Source organism: Scaptodrosophila lebanonensis, unplaced genomic scaffold (genome assembly GCF_003285725.1).
Source record: "Scaptodrosophila lebanonensis strain 11010-0011.00,11010-0021.00 unplaced genomic scaffold, SlebRS2 tig00000024-arrow-pilon, whole genome shotgun sequence".
In the NCBI taxonomy this organism is placed as follows: domain Eukaryota; kingdom Metazoa; phylum Arthropoda; class Insecta; order Diptera; family Drosophilidae; genus Scaptodrosophila; species Scaptodrosophila lebanonensis.
The window spans coordinates 6,457,003-6,483,587 of record NW_022060538.1 but is presented as its reverse complement, the minus strand read 5'-3'; the positions used below and the strand labels follow the sequence as shown (position 1 = coordinate 6,483,587).

Here is a 26,585-nt window from a genome sequence, read left to right as displayed (position 1 = left end):
AGACTTAATCTTAAAACCCAAGAATTTTTTGTCCATTTAATAAAGTAATTATTATTTGTAATCGGCTGCACAGAAATTCAACATTCTTGTTATTTACTTAATAATTGTATATCAATAGCCTATGCTGCCTAAAAAATGTATGATGAGTTTATGTTATTAGTATTCTTCAAAAGAACATTTAGAATAGATTTCATTAGCTTCATGTCACATTTAGAATACATTTCATATGCACATTCCTACCTTGAAAGTTTTCAATTGCATTGATGATTCTTTGCACCCCGAAGTAGTTATGTACCCGACCAGATTTAGTTACAAATGTTGGCTTTATTTTCTTCAGAATTTGTGGTCACACATACACACACAGATGTCGGGCTCAATTGTTACAATTCCCAAGAAATTTTCAAACAAATTTGAGCGAATTTTGACAAAACAATAAAGCAGTATTACATAATGGCCGACCCGGAATTCAACATTTCGCGTCTAGACATTTACAGGCTTCCTACTCTATGTTGGGGACTTCGTGGCTGGAATATTCCTTAAGCATATTATGTCCTCAGCTCCTTCTGGTTGGGCACGCATGGCGCACGTAAAAAACAAGAGGAAGACGTACATGCTAGGGACGCGATGGTGGGCCCTTGTATTAATTTTCATGGTTCTTTTGATTATTGAATTGTGCGCATTGTATTCTCGTTTATTTCGCCAAGGCAGCCAGTGGACCGTGCAGTCGTCTGAACGCGCTCCTAAAATGCCAAACAAATAAACAAAAAGCAGGCAAAATGCGGCGTCTTTTGTTGCGGCAGTTCTTCGTGTTCTTCTTCTCATTGTTGTTCTTGTTGTTGCTGCTGCTGTGTTTTCAACTTCCGTTTCGCATTTCTGTTGTTGTTCATTTCTTTTGCACGCCACTGCCTTTTTCCCACTCCCCCGCAATGCTCAGACCATGTTCTGTGGTCAAGAGCCTCGGCCATTGAAACGGCAGCAGCCACAGCCATAGCCGCAGCCGCAAAAAGCGCGAACCAAAAATACAATTTATACATTTTACGTTGCTTTGTGCGGCAGGCGCGTATATTTTAATTGAATTCCATTACATTTTTGTTGCACTCGTGCCAAAAAATAAAGTGTCGGCAACGACGATGTCGGCGCCAGCGGAAACTTATGAAAACTGTGTTACAAAAAAAAACCATACACACACACATTTTTGGCTTCACGTGCCTTGCGAATGTCGTGAAAGCATTGTTTGACTACACTCGCAAAAATATACGATGACTCAATGTACCTAAAGGCATCAAAATGATTGAAAACAAATTTTTAAGCCACACATACTTACAATATGTCGAGCACAAGCATTCGATTTCAGTAGCATAAAATAGGTGCTTTTATATTTTTTTAAATTTCCATTTAATAGCGAGATCCAACACCATTTGACAGTTGTTGTGTGTATATTGTGTATTATATATTGTACTTGTATACTTGTATATAAATTGTATTGGAAACTTTATGCATTGAATGTTTTACTTTACATAAATCAAATAGTTGCCCCATTAAAACTATTTAGCATACTTCGAACTGCTTTGAATGTAAAACACATTTGGATTGCATTTCTATGGGAAAATCAATCAATTTTACTGTGGAAATCGAAATAAATGATAATATAATTATACTTAAAATAAGAGGGTAAACAGCGATTATTTGAAACGACATTGTTTATATTAAATTCCTTAATTCTTCTTTCTAAGCATTTTTAGGGAACACTTCAATTTCCAATCCCATACAAGTATCTTAGCAGTTTACAGTGTAATTATTGAAGACTCTGCAAGTGGCAATTGAGCAACATGACGCACAGAAAGTCGTCTAGACGAGTCTGTCAGCGTTGCGGGAAGAGTATCGGGCCTTGGGGGCCACCTGGGGCAGCCATGCCACGACCTTGCTGTAAGTACTTTCTAAGGGCTTTTGGCCCGCATGACAAAAGAATGCTACATGTGCATTACCAGCCGACCTGGCATATGTCTGATTTAATGGTATAACCAACAAATGCGACCCGCTCTGAAAATATGATCTAAGCACACAGCAGTTCATTGTCCGAGAAGCAGCAAATATTTAAGGTGATTGTGTGTTTCTTTCGAAATACTTCAAAATTATGATTGCGAGAGTGCATTTGCAGACGAAAGTACACAAACGATTTTCATTACAATGCACAAATATTTAAAAGTAATTTCCAAAGCAAAACAAAGCAAAACCAACAAGCAAAATAATTTCGTGTGCAAACAATTATAGTTATACTGAAAACATTGTGCGTTGGCAAACAAATGTTCGTGCACTTTCCTGATATTGATAAAATATTTCATTTGAATTTGCAAATTATATGCAAATGTCGGAATGCAAGTAATTAAAAATCTATTCGTAACATATACGGAAGCTAACTAAGCGTTTAAATGCCTAAATGTATGCTGCATATTTACATAACAATAATGCGACTAACTTTGGCATTAGCTATGCTAATCAACTGACAGAAAATAAACAACGACCAGCAAGGCACAACATGAAAATAATGAATAAAAAATATATGTACATATATATACAAATGTGGCACAAATGTTTACCCAAGTGGTCAACAAATTTAATTAGCCAGTCAGCCAGCCAGACAGCTAGCCGGCCAGATAGCCGCTTGTTCAGTCCAGACAGAGGGGCAGTGGGACAGTTGGCCAGTCCGACTTTCAGCAATGTGTACAAAAAGCTGTAACTTGTCAGGCATGTCGTAAGCCTCTCTAAGCGCCCCTGACTTTGGCTGCCGGACTCCTTAGCCATCGCCGAAATGCCCCAAGCGTGCTGTTGACTTTCATTTTCGTTGAGCTCTCGAATCTCCTGACGGCGCGGCGTCTCTTCCTCGCAGCCTGACGGGCTGACAGCCAGCACATAAATAATGTAATTTAATTATGAATTTGTGATTTGTGATTGTGGCAAGATACGCACGGAGGCTGCAGCTTAAAAGTTACACGCACACACACACACTTGAACTGAGCGGCATTATGTATACGTGTATATTTATAATTTGTATTATCAGCGAGCTAAGCGTTGTTGCCCCTGCAGCTGCCAAATAGTCATAAATATTTAGCTTGCTAGTACAGTATATACTACTAAGAAGCAATCGAAAATTGAGTTGGGAAATGAAATATGTTTTGAATTAAAAAATAACGCTTAAACGCTTATTATGTTGCAAAAAAATGGTTTCTGAAAATTTATAGGAATTGATAGGAAGTTAGTTATGCGTCGCTTCTACTTGATTAGCGAATGTTGAAGGCATGTTTAATAGCTGCCCCAAAACTAACAGAGTGCTTTGTTTCTTCCAATACATAATATACTTGTATGTGCCATTTGGTCTACTCAAATAGTTTATTTATGGATTTGGTTTGTATAATAATTGACAAAATTATGAATTTGAGACATGTCGTCGTCGTTTTACGTTCTACGGCTTCAATTCTCTATACACGACTCCTCTCGCCAATTGACTCTACTTAGCCTCTTTTTTCCTTGCGGAGTTGTGACGCCAGACTATTTCCACATTTAGGGATTTCAAAAAGAATTTTTTTATTATTAATTAAAAATTACATGCGGGTTATGGCAGCCACAGTCATTAATTATTGGAACTTTCACCGAATGTATGTCGAGTAAAAGGAAAAGCCTTCTCACAGCTTGCTCTCTTAGGCCATTAGTTTGTCCCTAATGCTGTTGCGAGCAGCGATTCACGCTCCCTTCTTATAACAGTTCATTTTAATTTTTTTTATTGCCAAATCTCGCCCCATAAAGGACGTGCAACCTTTGGTCATCCATGGTCGTTCAGTTGCAATTGCGCTCTCCTCGCGCTGCTCATGTATTGCTGTCTCGAAGTTTTTACAACGTTTAGTAAATACAATCATATACTACAAGTATATGTGAAATTTGCAGTGTATTCAGATTTCAGGGACCTACTAACTTTTTGAAGTAATAAGGTATTTCATACTACACCTTAAAAATAATTGGATTTTTAACTCCTATTTACACTATATTCTTAGATAAGTATTGTTTGTAAAAAATTACATATTGTCGAGAAAATGTTAAAAGCGGATTTGGACATTTCAAAACCGGCAATTTAGTAAAGCGATGGATCAGTTTTCATTCATTCAGTTCATGAAATATAAATCAAAAGCGTTTTTTCCCCAAATTGCGAACCTAAATGTAGACCTGAAAGCAACTGTATAGCTTTATTAGTGACTCCTATTTGTTGGATTTGTTTTTATTGAAATTAAAAAGGAAAGCAATAAATTACCAAAAATGCTGTTGAATTAAAAGCGATGCTCTAGCCTGAATATTATATATAATATTAATAAAAGGTTTCACTTTTATTTCGTAAAATGTATATATTTATGTAGCTACCTGTCACCGGTGGCTGTCAAACTAATTCTGTCGGACTTGGGCAGGCGGACGTGGAAGCTAGAGACAATGTTTTCATGTCGGCGCCAGCGACAACAACATGGCGTATGAGTAATGCTCAGTTAGCTGCCAAAGTGTATTGCTTGCGCTTGTCGTTTATTTATAAACCCAAGTCTGTGCGAGCACACACATAGTGAGACAGAGAAGCAGACAGCCGGATAGTGAGACATGTACGCTGGAGAATTACGGCCACACCCCGCTGTAAATTTACCAAAAATTTTACACTATTTGACATTTCAAATAAACTTGCAGCAGCAACGACAGCCACAAAACTTTTCAAATATTTAACAATTTCTTTGGTTTACTTACAGCGCGACACGAAGCCGCGACTTGTGCTTCTTAGCCCTGTGCTCTGAGCTCTGAGTTGCCAGCGTCTTGAGGTTTGTTCTGGCCACAGCATGCGTGCTTGTTGTTGCCAAAAGTTTTGCTGTCGGCATGTCTGCGTGCTTTATGGCTGGAAAACATGCAGCATATCGAGGGCGTTGCAACACATTTGGTTGCAATGTTCCCTGTCTTGCCGCATATACATATATATATATATATATATATATATATATATATATATATATATATATATATATATATATATATATAAATGTGTGTGTGTGTGTCTGGCCCCGCGCGTGTTGTTAGCTCGAACTTCGAGTACAAATATTTTGTTTTCGTGTAGGAATAAATGTGAATTCGATTTTGGTTGCTGTATTAAATTGTGAGCTTGAAGGTATGGCTTCTATAACTTCTCGCACCATCAACTCTGCGCTCCAAAATAGGTTAAGCAGTTCTCATTGAGCGAGCAATTTGCTGTCCGCAGCAAAACTCGCGCTTCATTCCTTTGGCTTCTTGCTGCATTCAGCATTCCGTTAATGCACCGAAAACCCCAGAGCTTTTAAAATCAGCCAGCGTAAAGTTAATTTGTGCGCAATATGCAAGCAAGCAACGACAACAACAACAACAGCAGCAGGAACAGCAACAACAACAACAGCGTGAAATGGTGCCCAAACAAAGTGCTCGAGGAATGCAGTGCACTGCTTAAGTTCATGCTCTGCTACTTTCCCTCGACTGCCGAGTGCGAACTCTGAGAACGGCATCAAACTTTTGCTAAGCGGCCAAAAGGACAGACAAAAGGATAGTCTGAATGGCAGCATAAAATCCAAGCTGCGCAGTCCTTAACGCTTCGGGATTTGTGGCTGAACTTCGCGGCAATCGCTAGCTAAATGACTTTCAGTGAATTGTAACACAAGTATAATGACAACCAGAGAAAGCTCGAATGCTAGAATGCGAGACTGTGGTGTGGCAGGCTCTTATATACCCTTTATATTTTCCGCATGAAAACAAAGTCCATTACTAATAATACATAACATTGAATATTTTATCATCGTAGCTGCAGAAAATTCAAAAGCATGAAAACCATTCAAATTGTGTAATTGAAAGAAAAATTTAAATATTTACGAGAGGTATTTGACTTCAAATCGCGAAATTACATTACAGACAAAAAGCGAAATAAAACGAAAAGACTATTATTCGCCTTCTTTTCAGAAGCATTCCAATTATTTTGGTAACATTAAATATTTATTATTATTTATTCCATTTATATGTATTATATTTTAAAATAATTGGATGTTTTTTTTATCGATTTATATTAAAATATTTTATATTTATATTTAATTATTTATGTGTCTCATATACTACATTAAAAGAGTGCATATGTATATGTATCTAGACAAACAGATGTTGGGATGGAGGTGACGGCTATGTAGTCCTACCACAACATTTTTAATAGCCTTTTATCCTTCAGTTGCATGGTGGTGTAATAACTGCATTGCTACAAAAAAAGAGTGCATAAATACCAGAGGCAAAAAGCAACTGTGTGGCAGGCCAAGATTGGCCTGCATTTTATTCCTCTTGTCATTTAAATGTGCATCATGGCCAGCTTTGTGGCTTGCCACAGTCAAGTGGTAAGTGCAAAAGTTAAAAGGCAACATGCCGCTGATGCAACAACATTAAAATTTGTATACCAATGCGGCGTATGCGAAATTACAACCAAATGCTGTAAATTCTGTCAACTATGTGTGTGGCCTTGGATTAAAAACTGAGCTTGGCCCTTTTTTGATTGTCCACAACAATTCTTTGTGGTATTTCCACACTAGGTCAAGCCATGAATTAGAGAGGAAAAACAAGGCGACAATTAAAGCAGCTTTGTGGAAATTTATAATATATATTTATATATTATTTAAATCTGCCCTCAATATCATCATCGTTGATGATATCATGATAGTCGATATCTCTTTCTTTTTTTATTTAAAAATATTTAACAATAGATTAAAAAACAGAGCTAGTTTTCTTATGTAAACTTATCTGAAAATACTTAATGCAGTGACCCTTGAAAACTTGTCTTATCACATTATTCATTAACATATTTGACCGAGCTAAGCAGAATTAACAATATATAATATTTCCCTTCTTTATTGAGGAGTAAGAATTTTGTTATAAAAGTGTATATTGTTCGTTGGTCCATTTAAAATATTCGATCGAATACTGTCAGTCAACTTGGTACCTTTATTAAGGCCGAATGTAACCGGCTTTAGTTTATATATTTATTCAATAGTTCTTTACATACATATGTATTATTTAATGAATCAAATAAACTTTTTTTATGCCTAGTAGGGTTTAAAAATCTCACTCTTTTAAATTAAAAGTTGGTTTTATACAAAAATATTAAAGATACTTTTTACAGCTATATTTATAACAATATAAATATTGTTGACAAGGATTCTCATATAAACTCACTAGTATTATACAGATATAATGTTGATATTCTACATTTTCACTACCTGATGAAAAGCTTAAGCAAATCGCTTCGATTTTAAAAGCACAATCTCTGATATTTTTAATGGTATGTAGAAAATCTGCCGAATCTTCAATCTGCAAGCATCAAGCGAACATCTTCCGATATTGACTGAAAAGGCAGATGTCTGCGGTTGAATTACAACATCAGACATTATTTCAATATGTTGGCGCATATTTCAATTATTGAGTGATAAAATTTGATTTCTTCTTCTTGGTAGCGTGCAACCTTTTCAATTTGCTGCCTTATACTCGTTTATATCTGTACGCCTGCCAAGTATGCTTGATGTAATTTTACTCTTCACTCTAACGCGTCCGACCAAATACGACCCGACACACAAATACGCACTCCACACACACACCACACACACACACACTCACGCACACTTAAATCAAACAAAATTGCTGTAAATGGATGCGAGTTAAAAAGGCAGCAATTTTAAATTGCCGCTGTCGCTGCCTTTGCCATTGCCATTGCGTAGGATCGCTCCCTTCGCCAAATGCCGACAGCGTACATGGGTGTGTGTGTGTGTGTTTTATTATTTATGTGTATGTGTGTGTGGGTGTGTGCATGCTTGGCATTTGCTGCGCACTTGATGTTTATGTGTCAAGCGACTTTGTTGGCACGGCTTTAAATAATGCATGCGTTGATTTCAAATCATATATTTATGCGAACGCTTCTTACACTTTCCTACAAAGTTACGCCAGCGTCCATCAATCAACAATTCATATAAAATATGGCATAGGACATGTACATTTTCTATGGCCAGCCAGTTGACCAAGTGCTGGTTAACCGAGAGCTATTTAGAGTGGCACCCCAGTCATTAAAAAATCATCAATGCGGCAGGAAGGAGAGGTGAATGATGATTGATGGTTAAGACGGTGAATGGGTCAGGTACATTTTTTTTTTATTGTATACTTGAACTTTACCTACGCTGTGGCCTAGAAATCACGCAAAGGGATTACGACAGCTTCAGTTTTGGTAATTTGTGGCCTTAATTATAAATGTTGATTAATAGAAGAAGCGATAGAAAAATTATTCCAAACATGTTTAAGCACACAATATAAATGCGACTTTTAAAAGCAGCTTAAAGAGGATATTGAATTATGAAAGAATCGTAGGCGTGCAGATATTTTAAATTCAAAAAACAGCAACAAATAAAAAACAAATCAGAAACTAGAAGAAGAAGTTAATTATGTGGCAGTTCAACATGCACCACAACTGAGAGAATTACACGTTGTGGTCGCATTTCTTGCTTAGAGTTTATGCATTGCGATTGCATTTACAACCTCACTAGCACAAGCAGGCAGTTGTTATGATCGCGTCGTTGCCATTTGTCTTTTATTGGCATTTAATATCGTCAATAAACTATCAAATTGAATCCATATTGTCATTTAATAAGCTGTTTATTGTGGTTATGGAATATATTACTATACATTATGAAATAAAAATGTCATATATAATTGTGCTTTTATTTGCCAAACTGAGTAGCACAAAATGTAAAACTAGTTCTTTAAAGTTATTGTTCATATGTTTGAAAATGTATTTTGTTTTATTTATTGGACCATGCACAATGCATTAATTTAATTCAAAATTATATGCTACATAGACACAAATAAATAGCTTTATTTCATGTGAAAAATCAGAAAACACTGTGCATATAATTAGGCAAAATTGTTTGACAAAACTCAGAATATGAAAGGATTGTCGATATCCGAATTTTATTTGTAATTAATATAGGTCTGTACCGAGCTAAGAAGTAATCTTCGTCCGCGTTTGTTTGTTGTTTGCTTGTTTGTTTGAAAACATTTAAATTTGGTCATCCGTGATTACGTTTTCCGATTTATCTGACAACAAACCACTCAGCTCCAATTTCTTTGTAAAGAAAAGTATGGCTCACAGAACAACTTCATCCAAATCATATTGCTTCCACAACTGCAGTATGATGTGATATTGTAGGGATCTTCAGACCAACTGGCTTTATGTATTTGAATTAAGCCTGATCTAGCGTACAATATAGATCCTAACTTTAAGTATGCATTGGCATTTCTTTGAGGCATGATTTTAAATACAGCGATCATTTAATATATAAATTAACAGCATTTTCAGCCGACTGTATGGAGTGTTGAAAGAAGCTGCGCCCATAAGTAGGCAAGCATTTTTTTATGAAATGAGAGAACATCAACACTGCTGCTGCAGAGTGTAGATTCTCTGGCGTTTGCTTGTATGTGAATGTGCGTAATAAAATTTGGCAAAAACATGTGTAGGCACACACCCAAACATACATACACACACACACACACACACGCACACACAACGGTAAAGACATGTTCAGCGGAATTGCTTATCTTTGTTGCTTGTTGTTTCTTGGCTGACATTTTCATTGGTATTTCATTTTTATAATGTTTTCCCATGCAACGTGGGCGTATGAGTGATATGATTTACATATGTATGTATGTGCGTATACCTCGGCACGTTCGTCGTTGTAGCTGCTGATGTGTGTGTGTGTGCGTGTCTGTGTGAATGTCGACGCATAATGTGCTGTAATAAAGCATTGAATTTTACATAAATTGCGGTACAGTTTTTGTTACCGCTTCCGTTTGAACCAGAAAAAATAAATGAAACATACGCATTGTCTGTTATTTTGTCAGCCAGTCAGTACGACAACAACAATGCCAATAATAACAACAACAACCTTGCCATGTTTTGTGCTATTGTAATTTATTTGATTATTTATGATAGCAGCTTTCGTGGCTCTTTTGCCGGCTTTGATGATTTTTGCTTTTTTCTTTCGCTCACAAACATACACACACATACACACACACAACAAGAATCGGGAATTTATGTTTTCCAGCTGATATGTGAAATAAATGTTAACTTTAAAAGTCATGTTTTTGTTCGAGAAGGGTCGTCTCCATATTTTATACAGCACATACATACACTCATTTTGTTTTAACAGCCAACAATTTATTGGTTTCAAAATTTTTTGCTTGTCGCACTGGGTGACATCATCATTATCACAAATAACGCTAGGGATGATGATGTGTGCGGAAACTCTAGGTCCATTGATGGCGTCACCGGGCAACGCTCGTTACCAATAATATGTTTTGAATATGCAAGGGTGGTGGGGGGTGGTGGGGGTGTGCCCCAGCCTATTTGTGATCAATTTGCAAATAGGTATGTCGCTCGGTATATTTAGATATCAATCAGCTATTACTTAACTTGCACTTTGACATGCCAAAACATTTCATTTAATTTTGTTGCAGAGCACAAAAAGTGAGGCACCAGCCCGACCACACACATGACTTCATGACATCAAAGTGCACTCAAGCTTTCAATATGTCTGACTTATCGCATGCTGATATGGCATGCCAGCATGTATTTGTAAGTCTGTTTGTGTGTGTGTGTGTCCTTGCAAGCCTTTGTTGCTCATCAAAATAGATATATACATTGATGTTTAGCTCAGACTACAGACTCTTTGCTGCATCTTCTGATGTGTTGCCCTGGCATGGCTGGCATTCAATGCTCCACCACACATAATATGCAATATTTGTGGCAGCAGAATGAAAAAAATGCGTTCTCCACAAAGTGCATTTTTAGTGCAATTTTTCACTCAATTGAGTTTTTATGTGGCCTGCAACTCAACAAAGCACAAGGGAACAAGGCGATCCATAAAAGGTTTTTGTGGCATGGCATTTAATATTAAAGGGAAACTTGTATGAAAATGTACAATCGCTGCTTTCATGTGCTAATTGCTTGGCAATTAGTTATTTATTTATAAAAACACGGATTGCAATTAACAAATTAATTTTTAGCTCTACATGCCAGCCATTAAGTTGTAACAATTGAATTGAAAAAGTTACAATAGGAACATTTAATCGTTGCCTAGTATACTTTTAATTACTCAAGCAATAAAAGCTCTTTTTTTGTTGGTATTGTTTTTTGGTTGGGAAAGAAATATTAGCATTTTTGTGAAACATTGCGGCTCCAGCACATTCTGAGGACAACTTTATAAAATTATAATTATTTTTAGTGGGTATCATTAATTGTTTCTTCCGTATTTTTCAATATTTAATCACATACTTGTAAGTGAATAGAAAATGTAAAAAATAATATTGGAATACAACATTTAAACTAACATACTTGTATCACAATTTTGTAAGTACTTTAGCCAGAACATGTTTAATGGATTAAATATAAAGCAACACTTGTTTCTGTTTTTCTACTCTTAGAAGGAATACTAGCTTGAAAATAATCACCTAGCTATTCTATTCTTTAAGGATTCAACAATTCTATGGAGATTTTTGACATATAAATCAATCAACGAGTGATAATATTTTGATATATTACCGTTAACCGAGATAAGCAGTTAGTTAAGAAATGATAAAGCATAATGCTTAAAACTTGTTTAAGTTCGCCAACAATTACGATAAACTCAATAAATGAACCTTTATCTATAGAGTTGAAAAACTTTCAATAGTGTAGCGTAAATCACGTTCCGGTCGAACGGAGACAGACCGGCGGCGTGGCGGCCATCGAGGTGGCAAAATCGTATCTCGGAGGTGCTTTTGCTGCGCTTAAACGCCAGACAGGAACCGATGGGGCCACTTTTCAATATAAAAGACAGTTTAAATAATTGCGCTAGGCAACTTGGTGTTAATTTACTTCAATCGCCTTCAGTGAAGAGCGAAACAGGCAGATGGCCAAAAATTGTTGTTTAATTACCCATTAAAATGGGAAAACTGACTTCTCGAAGTTGAGAGATCTTCCTAGAATATCTGTCTGCTGTTGGTGGCTAGGCGTATCGATATGCGTTTATCTAGACTTGTTTATGTCAAAGCTCTGGATTCAAATAATACACCAATATTAAAATTGTAACATGTGGGTTTAAAGTGAAAGCTAAATTCACATCGCAGATGAACAAATATTGATGAGGTATTTTTGATATTGAATTCAAAAATGGACTAACCTTGGCCTATCTAAAATAAATCAAAAATACAGTATATAAACATGTTAAAACTGATGGAAATGGGAATGCTCAACGAATTTTCTTATATACTCAAAATCAAAGTTTTCTTTAAAATGAATAGAATAGATTCGAGCTCTGTCAGAAGATTATTTTAATATAGCGAGATTAATAATTAAAGCACATAAAGCGCGCCTTTGACATGATTACCAAGGACGTTAATGTGTTATGAATAGCTGCCAGACACACTTACCCTTCCTTCTATGTCAGCCTATTATAGTTTTTGTTGTTGCTGTTGCTGGTGCTATAACGTTAATTTTTGTCTTTGCACGTAGTCGGTGCCGAAGGCTTGAAAAAGCTTGCCTGCAATGAAAGAGATAAGTTATAATTAAAGAGCATTTTCGCATAATGGAAGGTAAGCACAAGAATACATGCATATGTAGGTGTGCACGCATACTAAACACGCACAATAAACAAACACACACTCCTACGTACATACAATACATACATACAGCACTCCATCAATGTCTGCCACACGCACCGCAACAAGCTCTAGTCGGCAATATCGTCGTGTCGTCATCAAGGAAAATACAACGACGCGCCCACTTTTGACTTAATGCCGCACGAAAACACACACCAGCACACCCCCTTACGCACATATTTAGTTACGCTGCATGAGCCAGATTTTGTTTTTATGCAAATATAATAAGCAATGTCTGCCGTCTTCATGTCTGCATGTAAGTTGTTTGCTGGCAAGCAAGCAGCCAGCTAGCGCTAATGTTGTTGGCATCAATCATACGCCATGTTGGTTGGAAGTGGAGACTGAAGTGTGGCTAAAATGCGGAAGCGTTAAAGGCAACTTTCCTGCACATAGACACACACACACACAGACACACACACATATGAGCATAAGCACCCGCACTTGAAGTCAAACAAGTTGCAAAATTGAAAATTTATCGTCACGAACACACACACACACTTGCGATCGCAACTTGCACGGCGTTAACAAGAAATTGTCAGCAACAAATTTGTTGGCCCAGCCCCATGTGTGTATATTTGTGTGTGGACTGGTGCATTCGCTTCGTCAGTGTCAGTTGCTTAGCCGCATATGAGACATTGACAACAACAATGTACAATGCCCAACAGCAACATCACCAACAATGGTCAAGTGCACTCAACGGTGTCCACAACAACAACAGGATAATGAAATTTAGATGTGTAATGCCCTTGGCTACTGTCCCAGCTCCGAGTCAACAATCTCACTATTTCGGAAACAACTTTGTCTGTTGCATTTAAGTAAGGAAATGCAACGGGAAGGAACAATTTAAGTCTTAAAATAAATGCTGCTTCACCAACGCTTATATTCGTAAAGTATTTCTAAAGATTTTACACTTTTATTTTCCCTAAAATCTAAGTATACTGAAGAATGAATAAATATCAATGGCAAATATATATAAGCAGTCGCAGACGAAATCGTAATTTCATTTGCTATATTATTAGTTGGCTTAGCCAACCAACTTTTGTATTCAGAGGAAATATACTAAGGCCTACCAATCGACATACAAAAAATTTAAATTATTATGTGTACTTTATACAGTAAGTATTATAAATTCCATGCAAAAATAAGGTAAGTTAAGTTAAGTAAGACTATGACTAATCGAAGAGTTAAGAATTCTTGAGCATCACAAACGACTTCTGCAATTAATATTTTATGATCGCGATCAAATTAATTTGTATGCGTACTATTTTTTTGAGTGTTGGGCTCCGTAATCAGATTTGATGACTGTTGGAGTTTATAGAGACAAATTGTTATCTTTGTGGCAAGTCAAAAATTAAGTACATAGCGACCGAGGCAAAAAGGTAAGCCGAAACCAAATACTGCTGCAAAAATATAACAAAAAGTGCTCTTCTGCTGATTTGAAGGAGATCTATAAAATAGGAATATGTTTCGCTCGAAAAATATCACGGCGAGAAAACAAAAGAGAAATTAATCTCTAGTCTGATGATCGTAATCATGATGTACATGTGTGTAGCTTAGGCTTTTTGCTTCTTTCAATATTGAATTGTTGCTTTTGCATCTTTCTCATGCTGCTGTTTCTCCTCTATTCTATTCTAACATTCATTCGTCACGAAACTTCACACAAAATTTGATCACAATCGGGGTTGATGAGCTCGGAATCTATAGGAACTATACTTACTTGCATTTGAGATATATATAGATATGCTAAGAAAACATTTTTAAAGTAAGCAACGAAATTTAATGTTGAGAAATGCTGCTGAACATTGTCTAGATCCCAGTCAAGGTATTACTTATAATATTTAAATGAAAAAGCACAAGTGTGTCGTACTGATAATTGCTTTATGGATTTTGACAAATCCTTCTCAACGCTTCAAATACTCGGAATAAAAACATTTAAGCTCAAATCCTTTGATATGCACAATGAATGGCATACCCCAAGTTCTCTGACACAATCTGTACTGTCCGTTGTGATGAAAAGAAAATAAAATGCATAAAACTTTATTAAACATTTTCTCACTTGACATTTGATATTTGACACTTTTCTCTGCATTTAAACAATTCATTAAATATTCTACTCGAATTTCGCATTTATGAAAAGTGTCAGTTTCAAATCAGAAAACCACCATCCTGTTAGGAGTACATATATGAAAAACCAGAGCAACCAGAGCTCTGAATCGGCTTTAAATATTAATGTCATTACAACTGCTAATCTGCGAATGCATTTCAAATGCAAATTACACTCAAATTCTTGTAATGGCAACACGCTGTTCGCGCTGGTGTCGCGATAAATTGTGAAGCCGCAGCCATTTACACACGGCCTGGCATACATGGATGAGTTAGGTCTAACAAATGCATTAAATAGGAGTGTTGAATGGGAAAAAATGGCTCGACAACTGCTAAGCAAAATGAGGGAACGTGTGTGCAAGATCTACTTGTAAGGATGTAAGGATGTGCGGGAATATGCATGTGATTGTGCCTGTGGTTGTGTTTGATGCTCACTGTGCACACAGTGTGAAGATAATCAAGTCCTGTCATGAGCGAGTGCGGAAAGTCCTCGACAGTTTTTAATTGAGTTTACGCTCTGTGTGAGCGAAGTGCATGGATGGATGGCAGAAAGGCGGACTCGTTGTTGTTGTTGCTGTTGCTGTTGCTGTTGGAAATGCGAGCGTTATGAATGCGTTGAGCGTTCAGTCGGTGTGTACATTATTTGCTCTTCTCTGCAATTCACTCGCTTTGCGGTTTTTACATTTTGCCAACTGCACTCTACGCACACACACACATACACACACACACTCATCAGCCATTTGCGCTGCTTGCGATGGCACAAGGATTTTTAATTAAGTTAATGAAGTGGATCGTGTGGTTTCTGGTCACAGGCAATGGCATCCTCATCCTCAGCGCCCTCATCGCCATCGTAGTTGCATCTTTATCATGATTATGATTACACCATTTGTTGCTCGTTGCTGCGCTAGACTCCGCCTGATTCAGTTAATACTGAGGGTTGCAGCAGTTCTTGTGGTTTCTGTTTGCTTGCCTTATGAGTATTGCACGTTTCTGCAATCGCAAGTCATAAAGAGCAGCAAATGGAGCTTTGCTAATGATTAGAAAATACACACCGCAACATAGACATTGAAAACTACTGAATAAAGACTGCAATTATGATCAAATATTAAATGTAAATCGAAAGTCAGCGAACGCATAAATGATTAAAGCTGTAGCCAGTTCTTATTCAATCGCAAAACTAACAAAATCAAATCAAAATTAAAATAGCAGCAGGTTGTAGATAGTTTGAAAATATGAAGACAAGCGCTTATCAGAACGAAATCCGAAAATTCATTCGTTCGATCTTTTCAACTCTTAACTTTTAATAACTTTTTGCTTACAAACTTTATTACAAAGTGGCCGGGATGTTTACAATTAATTAAATGAATAGGCGTGGAATGTTAAAATTGAGTAGATTTTCTTGCTTACTTACGCCTACTTAGGAAAAACTGGGCACAGAGGCAACTTACAGTTGAATTTTGGTAACACCACTTGCAGTAATTTGTTAACATATGAAGTTTAATATCTTAATTATTTTAATATTATGGAATTACTTTCATTCAAAAGATATCTTCCCATTTGCGATTTATCTAATGATAAAAGTAGATTATCGTTGTTTAATACTTAAGAGCACCTAAGCTTACTTTTCTATAATATTGAAGTCTTGCTTTTTGCGTACTAAACGCTGTTCTAGACAACAAGCAGAAATATGTTAGCATAGGAGAGGAAAGAGAAGGAAGAGCATTGCGATCAGCGGAGTAGGAGGCATCTAGCTTACCTTTGTCTTGGATCGCTGAGCTAAGGCGTGTGACATCATGGCACTATTCGCATATTATCATTAAATAACACCTTTGATAGTATTGTCATAAATAAATCCCCACATATATATAAATAAGATATAAGGTTCATCCCATTAATATAGTACAAGTTGATACTCAAAAGCAATGAAAAAAGTAGCATGAATCATCAATATGAATTTAAGTGGCAGACTTACAGCGAATCTTTTCAAGTTGTTTCAATTTAAAGTGTAGAGCTTCGATCGTAATCTGTTAAATTTTTCACAATGTTACATTTTCACCAAAAGTTGAGAAGATCAAATTCATTTTTTACTGTGGGCTTGGCACTGATTTGGTGCAATTGAATTGAGACAATCGGAAAACAATTTTATGTTCAATTGCAGCTGTTTGGTGAAACCTTATTGCAATATTTTCAGCAAAACACCAAACCGTATCAAAATATTACGCAAGATAAATTGCCAGAGACTTGTGTAGAGAAAAGTGCAGAAATATTGCAAACTGTTGTGTGCAAAGTAAACATTAAATATTTATGGCGTTGCATAGCAATAGCAGCAACAAAAGGGCAAAAACATCCTGCACAAATGGCAATCAAAACGTGAGAAAAGTTTCTATTGCATATTTATGAGAATGAAGAAAAAAATGGCTGCACTTTAAGCAGCAATGTAATGAATATAAAAACGAGCGCATGTCTGCCAATGAGAGTGCACAAATATAGATAGATATATGTGCTCATGCATAGTAGGTGTGTTGGTACGCATTAGCTTGCGAGTTGTGCGAAAATGCGCAAAATGTGCAAAATGGCTTTCAATTTTGTTAATTTATGGCTCGCATTGTTGCTGTTACTAAATGTCGTCGTGGAACGCACAATGGCTTTATTTATAGCTATTTTATTTTGCTATTTTAACGCAATTACGTAGCCAGACCCACAACAGTGGCCGCAGTTGGCAGTGGGTCGCTAAGCCAAGTAGAGTGGCGAAAGCTCCACACAAAAAAATTATTATACCAGCTGCACTCAACTAACAAAAATGACGCAGCACAAATTTTGAAAAGGAAAATGGCTGGAAAAGCGCAAACAAAGGCAAAGGCAAGCAAATGTACCCGCATGATGAAAGTGCGGGAAAGAGAGAGAGAGAGAGAGAGAGAGGAAGAGAGATAAACTTATGGCTCACATAGCGGCAAACTTTGCACTGAGCTAAGCGCTTTCGTAATCCTCACTTTTGAAATGACAAGCGCGAAATACTGCACTGAGCAGAGGGCCTTTCATAATTCTCATTTTGAAAGAAGAAAGCTCTTATTGGAATTCCAGCAACCACTGGCATTCAGAAAACGTAAATACTATGCACAATATCTATGAAGGAATTGCTTTAATAATGGTTTATATTTAAAGCGAATGTATAAAAGTTATATAAATTCTTCTCTGTATGTATTTTCAATAAAATCAATGTAAGCAGATAATTCTAACAATTATGAAAATAATAATTCATAAAATTAGACACTGATTTTCTTCAAACGTGCATTAATCATCTACATTCAATTCGATAATAGTAAGCTCAAGGAGAAGCAATGGTGTTTTAGATTTTAGAAGAAGATCTGCTTGTGCATTAATGTGGATATCGTCTAAAGACTCCAAGTGTTCAGGCTGCTAGGGCTAAGCGCCGAACTGTAGCTGATTTTGGAATATATAGAGTATATAACTTTCTTTGTGACTAGTGCATTAATTTATAAGAAATTGTCCTTGTCTCACTGGAAACTAATAAACAAATAAATAATAATAATAAGTCAGTCGCACTGGAAACTTATAAATAAATAAATAATAATAATAAGTTAGGGGACATATGGATACATAAATTAAATAGATAGGCTAACAAAAAGATAACCTCCCATTAGAGTTGGTATAATTCCTCAATATAAATAGAATATCTATTTCATTTAAATTTAAAAAAATACAAAAAATTTCGACCCAAATGACTTTTCCCGGGAAACCCAAAAAGTTCACTAGCACTATGGAAACTATTCAAAACAATAATGCGGATTTGATTAATTCAGCAACAGGGGCAACCTTGAGGAATGCCCGTATACCCGCAGGCCAATGCTTGCCATGACATTGTTTCTGTTTATTTATTTATTTTTTTGTGAGCAGCTGTGCGAGTGGAATTACTTAGCGCTATGGCTTAGTCTGAGGCTCCGGATCCATACCTGCAAATGGACGCTTATCTAATTTATGTGCTGAAAATTGCGTGCCAGGGGCTAATGAGATAGTACAACACGAAGTTTCGTGACCATCTGTACAGTTCTGGATGTGTGTGGGCTTGTCACATTATGACACATGCCTGAAGGCAGCGTCGAAGGACGCCGACAAGACAAGGAGCACGAAGAGCAGATCTTTCTATCTGTCTGCCAACTGCCAGTGCTTTATGAGCTAAGTGCAAAGTTTTAGCGTAGCTTTGGTTGCACGTTCATGTTGCAGCTGCTAATTAGCATAAAGTTGACAACTTTGGACGCAAACCCACACACAATCTCGTCTCTAAAGTCTAGTATAAAGTTTATATGAAGCGAGGAGTATTGGTCAGTGAATTGGCTTGTTCTTATTGCCAGACTTGCAGTAAGTCAGTTCATTTTTCTTCATTCAAAGTCTGCACCCACACCCACACCGCCATTGTGTATCAGCCAGCAGTTCAAGTTTCCTTTTCCCTTGTCTTATCGCACATCATTCCTCATTTTTTGTCTGGCACTTTATTTTGCTCTTCGCCTTTAGTGCTGTCTTGCCCAGCGTCCTTGCTGCTACTGACGCTCGTGTCCTTTTGTCTTTTGTTTAGTTTGCAGCACGTTTTCGTCATTTCATCGCTTTGATAAATATTAGTTTAATTCCTTGTCGCTTTGGCGCAAGCAAAACTACTCTTAGATACGAGTATATGCTTTTAGTCGAGACGCCACTCAGTTTTCATTTCATTTTATAAGCATTTACTTTCTGCATGCAATATTTATTTAGAGTATGCCTCGTGCTTTATTACATTTTGTCTTTTGTCATCTGTTTGAGTGCGGCACCATTTCCATCGCTTCCTGTCTAAGTAGTTAAGTAAATATTTAGTTTTGATTGAAACTCGCAAAGTGTGCAGCGTACTTGGGCTCTGATTTGTAGCACGGGAGTAAGTTTCTTCATTTAATTCAACTTCTGCGTTGTCGATTTATATCTTCCCCCAATCCCTCATCACCTTATTTCTCGCTGCTTTTCCAATTACGAATACAAGCAGTTTCCATATTCTATGCAAATCTTTAAGGTGCAGTAAAGAAACAACACTTCATAGCCATACTTCCTTATAAATCGTGTACTTATTATTAGTATTAATTCTTTTTTCTTTGCAAATTTGATTTGTTTTAAAGATTGTAAACACCGATCAGGACATTTGCCATTTCGTGCATGACTTAGTCTAGAATATAAACTGTCAACATTTTTTATATTTGCGGTTATTGAAATAATTTCAAATTGAGCTTAACAATTGACTAGCATATGAAGGATCTTCATTAACACACTGATTAAAGCCTTCAATAGTGTTTTAACATTTCTGCATTGTAAATATTATATAAAGTTTTCTCTTTTAATAAATAAAAAACACTTATACTGCCGTTTTCTATATTACACAACAAATGTGCATAAAATTACCTTTTAACTCCATCATTACTTCAGAACTTCGTTCATTTTTTGCAACTTAAATTAAATTTATTTGCGGTGTGTCGATAATTATTTGTGCAGACATTGTATGTAGCTTTGAAAAACTCGTTTATTCGGATCGAGTGTGTTTTACTGATTGATTGATTGCATAAAATTCTTCAACTATGGACATTTTTATAAATTCACGACTAGACAGCAACTCAAAATTCTCCCCCAAGAGCTTATGCATATTACTGTTACTATGTTTATTGTAATCCTACATGCACTGTCATATTATTGACTTTGTTCTATATATTCTTGTATATTAATTATTCAGTGCTGCTCTCCTCCACCTAAAACCTATTTGATTCGTGCCAGACGTATTGCCAGACATGCTACAAAGACAAGAACAAAACACAAATGTCACAATCTAAATATTTTCACATTATTTACACGCAATGACAGTTAATTGTGACAAAGGTATGGATTGGGGCTTTATTATGATAATCACCATCCTAGCTCCATTGATCACAACAGTTTTCCGACATTAGTTTATGTTGAAAATTTGCGCTTTAAAATTAAAAAAATAAAGAAATATATATAGACTTATAATTATAGTTGTAATGTTTCTCTGCTATTACATTTATTATTATAATAAATTTAGATGTCCCAATGCAAATATTGAGCCTTCCGGAGGCTAGAATGTTACACATTTTATAAAAATCTGAACCAATGAATGTAGCAAATCGCATTTGAAGACTGTGTAGTGTAGCTGATGATGAAAAATAACGTTCAACCGAGCTCATCTCGATGTAATATTCATTTACACATGTATATCATAAACTGTATTGCACCTCGAAGCTGTTTGTTTTTGAACATTACAAACAGAGCTGTAAATACAGATGATGACTTCATTTATTACAATTCTATTTGATTAAGTCTTGGGTTATATATAAGGAAACCCCGATATCGCAGAATATTGCTGATAATTTGATTTTAAGTTCAAATTGAATTTTAAACAATGACGTAAAAGGAACTCAAATAGCCTCTACTCTATTAAAAATGTTGAAATATATTTGAAAAGAGTAGTGCCTTTGATCAACTGTGTGTCATGTATCACATAATTTCATAAGCTCCTGATTCATTGTTCAATATTTCAATATTTCACAATGCGAGCTGCATCAGGTGATTCAATCGAACGTAAATTATTACGCCAATCGCATTCCCTTAACAAAAGCCTCAGCGCTCGTGTTTAACTTTTGTAAATTTTATGCGTATTTTCTATAGATTTGTGTCTCGAATGGAACATACATTTTTTTACGGCTGCAGCAGTGAGAAGCTCACGTACATTCGTGTACATCTGCAGGCTGGATAGCCGCATAAAGGTCCTTTTATGGATGCAGCAGCCAAACATTACGGGACCAACTTAATGTTGTTGTTCCTGTTGTTGCACACACTATACTGGTACTCGTATTCGATTTTGTATATACTTGTGCTGTAGAAATTACAGGCAGAAGGAAACAAAGCCAGTTGATATGCAGAGCCCAGAACGAACAACACACAAAAATTGTTTGCGTGATTGCTTCTCGGCTGTCCTTTCGTACGCAAAGTGTGAAATTCGATATGCCAAACATACGGGAGGAGGACGAGAAGGGGCAGGTGAGGGGCATACGGTGGACACATGTATGCGTTGTGGCGCCACAAAACGCCATTTTTATTGTAAACGAACACACACATGCTGGCAAGCAAGCAGGACTGCGCGATGCGGCAGGCAAGCAGGCAGTCAGGCAGTCAGGCAGGCAGGCAGGAAAAGGACAAACAGTGGGCAAAGCAATGGGCGTTCAGTGAACAAACAAAGGAAAATTGTTTGGTCATGGTGGTGATAAACGGTTCTGTGGAGCGGAGGGGCTGCAAAAGGTGAAGGTGTTAGGGGACAGAAGGGCAGAGGGACTGTGTGAGAGCGCCAGCAGCAACTGTCTTTGACTGTCCGCTTCGCCAATTTGCAGACTGTACTCGAATGTTTGTATATTTATTTGTTTGTGTGTGTGTGTGTGTAGATATGGAGGTGTGCGTGTCAGTTGAGCGTACTGCGCGACCATTAAATTGACACTAACTTTGGCATTTAATTGAATTTCAATGGATTTTATTTCATTTCAAGTCAGACACAGACACAGACATCGGAGCTACAACCGCCATTGCATGTGCAGCCAACTGTCACGCCCACAAATTTTATCTGCTTTCGCGTTTCATGGCTGACATCGCTCTGACATTTTTATGAACACCTCCGCTGTCGATTGTGTACGGGTATGTGTTGGTGAGTGCGGGCGCGTCCATAATTCAGTGATTTCATACACTTGTCACGCCAATCCGAAACACTGAAATTGTTCATAAAAATCAAATCAATGTTGCTAGTGCGACCACTCTAATGCAATTGAAGCGTAAAGCGAAGCCTGCAGTCCAATAAATTATATAACTAAATTGATTCAATGGCCGTTAAGTGTATTAGGCAATGCCGGATATTGGTAACATTTACTTCAAAATGTTCGGCAAATAGTAAATTTAAATTTCATGAGTTGCAGCACAACTCCGAATTTTGTCAGCATGACTGCAAGCAGCAGGCTGCAGGAAACGGAAATGCATTTCCCATAAACCGGAAATGTACTTTCATACGAATTGCAAATGGCAGGCACACACAGACACACACACACACACACACACACACAAACATTTCACCTGCGGTACGGCACCTGTGCAAAAAGTTGGCTTAAACATTTATAGTCGGTCATACTCGGTAGCCAACTTTTTGCGCTGCTGCCATTTACGCCCTCGAACCAGGCCAATCTGTTGGCTGGGGCTGGAGCAGAAAGTGTGTGTAATTTTTGAGAACTTAATAAATATTTATTTGCAGCAATTCACAAAAGTGAGAGGAGTGGCACATGGCCGATTCCTGCAGTCACATAACTTCTCCTTGCTATCTACGTGTTCAGCCACACTCGAACCGGTGCTTTCCCCTGAAGCTATAGTGCAGTTCATTTCTTTGCCAAGGAATGCAATATACGAAAATGGGAAATTCTTTGACAACTTAACCGCCTTATGTGGTTTGCAACTGAAGTGTTCTTCTATGCTAAAGAGAAAGCTGAAATATTTCAGAAGTATGTGAGTATGTGGCAGTGGAGTCCTGCATGCGTGTACACCACACAATGATTCAGTTATTGAGCAAGATATCTGCCATATATGCTTACCTACTTGATAAATCGATTGGCAAAAAATGAATGATTGGTCAATAGCAGAAGCTGATGGATGGCAATACTGAGTTGCTCGAGGTCAGCTATCTCGATATATACCAGCAAATAGATATATCCACTCAGACAGATAGCTGACATAATTAAATTGTGAGAATAAGAAGACCTTCGCTTGGAAATAAGCTCTGGGGTGCTCGCATGTCTGAAGCACTTAAACTAAACGAGTACTAAGTTAAAAGTTGTGTAAGCGTGACAAGCAAAGTAATTAGATTTCGTATTCTTTCTTTGAGTGTATTTGCATTTGTGTATGCAAATAAGAGATTTAATTTCATTAGACCAACAAGATCAGCGAGCACATCGTCATTCATTATCATTACCATTCAAGAACACTTTTAAGAACAGCAAAGCGCCTTGAATTTCCAGAATGCTTCATTCTGTCAATAACATGAAATTAATCAAGCAGAATGCTTACAAATCCAACTTATGTTTCAAAGCAATGTTTTCACATCCTTTGCTGCAGCATCTAAACAAAGTTACAAGCAAATAAATTTTCTTGAAATACATGTATAGTATATGTTTATGAACTCTTTTAATAATTAAACATACTTGTACGCTTCATACTTGTAATACTGAATTAGGGCACATTAGGTAACAATAAATAAATAAAGATATAGGATATTTTTTTTAATATAAAATGAGATATATATATATATATATATATATATATATATATATATATATATATATATATATATAAATATATATATATATATATATATATATATATATATATATATATATATATATATATATATATATATTTATATTTGGCTTACCAAGTGCTCACTCAAATTGGAGTGACGGATAAACAGAAAGGTAATTTTAAAACACAGAGAGTCAGAAGCCTTGTAAATGACAAATATGGAACAACTAAATTCCTTCGTCTAATGCTCTTCGAACTACTCCCTGCAGAGCTCTAACATGCGCCCACATGCGTATTCATAAAAGCAGCTCCCACACACACAACGTCCTTAAAAGCAGCTTCCTTCATATATTGTATGTGGCGATTATATCAAAACATGTGCGTATGTAAAATATTATATAAACATGGTAATTTCTTGGTACATATTTAAAATTGCTCAAACACCCTGTGGCACAGCTGCTTAATTAAATGCGCACTAAATTCTCAACAACGTGGAAGGGAAATGGAAAAAAAAGTGAAACTAAATTTAAATTACAGCTCCAATGCCAGAACTTAGCTTCACTCGCCTCATACCCGTCGCTCGTTGGCCAGCCAGTGTTTTTTGAAACATTTGCATATTAATTAAACCTTTCAGCCATAAGTAAACAAAGCAGTACAATAACAACGGCAACAACAACATTCATGGCAAGCCAACCCTAAGGCGAAAAGGTCAAAGGACCAGAGTATGACCATAAGTTGACCACACAACGCAGTTCACTCTCAGCTAGCAAAGTCGCTTCATTAGAATGTGTAGCATATTTTTCAGCTTACACACACACACACAAAAACGCACGCACACAAACACAAGCACATACACCAAGCACAGTTAGAAAACAATATAATATTGTTCACTTAGCAGACAAGACAATGCATGAACGAAAGTTCATCAGGACGCTTAATGTTTAATGAATGCCAAACAACTTTCGCCAAATAATTAAACTAAGCATCACCCTTTAAGCTTAGCCTTAATTTTAATCACAAACAAACGTACACACCCATACATAAATACATACATACACACACACAAGGGTTGAAAAACGTGGATCTGAAATCTATCTTGTTCACTTTGTCGTGTCACTTAAATATTAATTTAATTTCCATAATAAACGCACTCACAAAAGGCGCCAAGCGCTCAAATTTATTGTTATCAGTTAACTGACAACACATCCTGCGGGTTTGACACTTGCCTGACGACAGGCCTCAAGGCGTAAACCACTCGCTCTCCCTCCCTCTCTCTCACTCTTCCTGTGTGGGTGTATTTGCCAGCGATGTTAATGCCCCAAACTGGCAATAGAAAACCAATTTCGAAGTGCTGGCTGGCATGCCAACTAAGAAATAGTGGCGCACATATTGCTTTTTCTGAGGGGCGTGGGCTGGATGTACAGCAAACACTGCCTATGACGGTCGTTTACAATTATAGCTATTTCGATATAGCCAGAGTAGGACTTAACAAAGTTATTTAAAATTTCTTTAATATTTTGAACTTGAATAATATTGTTAACTAATACTTAACAGGCCCGATTAGATAGCATTTCTGGCAAGCGGAAAAGTAGCACAATCCATCCATAAATGGAATACCAATAATTGATCAATTAAATTATTTAGCGCGTTTAGCTGCTTAGAAATATAATAAAATAACAACAAACTAAAGACAACATATTGGGATGTCGAAGAAGAAATATATTTTTTAAATTTGTCTCGTTTTAAACTTTACAATTTGTAAACCCTTAGAAATTCAGTATTTCCTTCTTAAGAAAAAGTCGCCTGTTAATTCTTGAAAGGTTTCATAATTTGTATAAAGGTGTATACGCAACCAAGGTTGAAGCATTTAAACGGTACTTAAATACTTGTATAAGTTATGCTCAGATATTTTACGACTCTGAATACATGCAGGCTTACGCTTTCCCGATAGCTTTATATTAAATTGTAATTCTTGCAATCGATTCAAAACCCAATAGCATGATATCTTGTATATCTTCCAGATATGGCCAAACAACAAACTCGGATCTCTACTCCCAACAATTAGACCATTGGAAACTGGCGATGGCTGAAAGCGACATGAATTGGCCTATATAAGAGTCATAGTTATTCACCAGAATACAAATCAATTATAAGCGGATACTGAGGGCGCTTAGTTGGGAAATGAAAAAAGCTTCTTTAATCATCAATAGTTTTTTAGTAAAATAAAGTTAATTATTGCCATTTAAGACGTACATTATTAATTAAATTTCAAAATTATTGATAGAATTTTTTATTGCTTTATGAGGAATATTGAACTACAATTTTCAACATAGTACGTGTGTACTATTTTTTCAACA

General features: G+C 36.5%; 1 long non-coding RNA gene across 1 annotated transcript in view; it reads right to left on the bottom strand.

Moving 5' to 3' along the window:
- The window catches only part of LOC115620482, a 93,238-nt gene that overhangs the window by 1,522 nt on the left and 65,131 nt on the right, over positions 1-26,585 (bottom strand). The window contains exon 3 of the long non-coding RNA XR_003995218.1: positions 12,529-12,638. This is a non-coding gene — a long non-coding RNA (uncharacterized LOC115620482). The remainder of the gene's footprint in view (positions 1-12,528; positions 12,639-26,585) is intronic.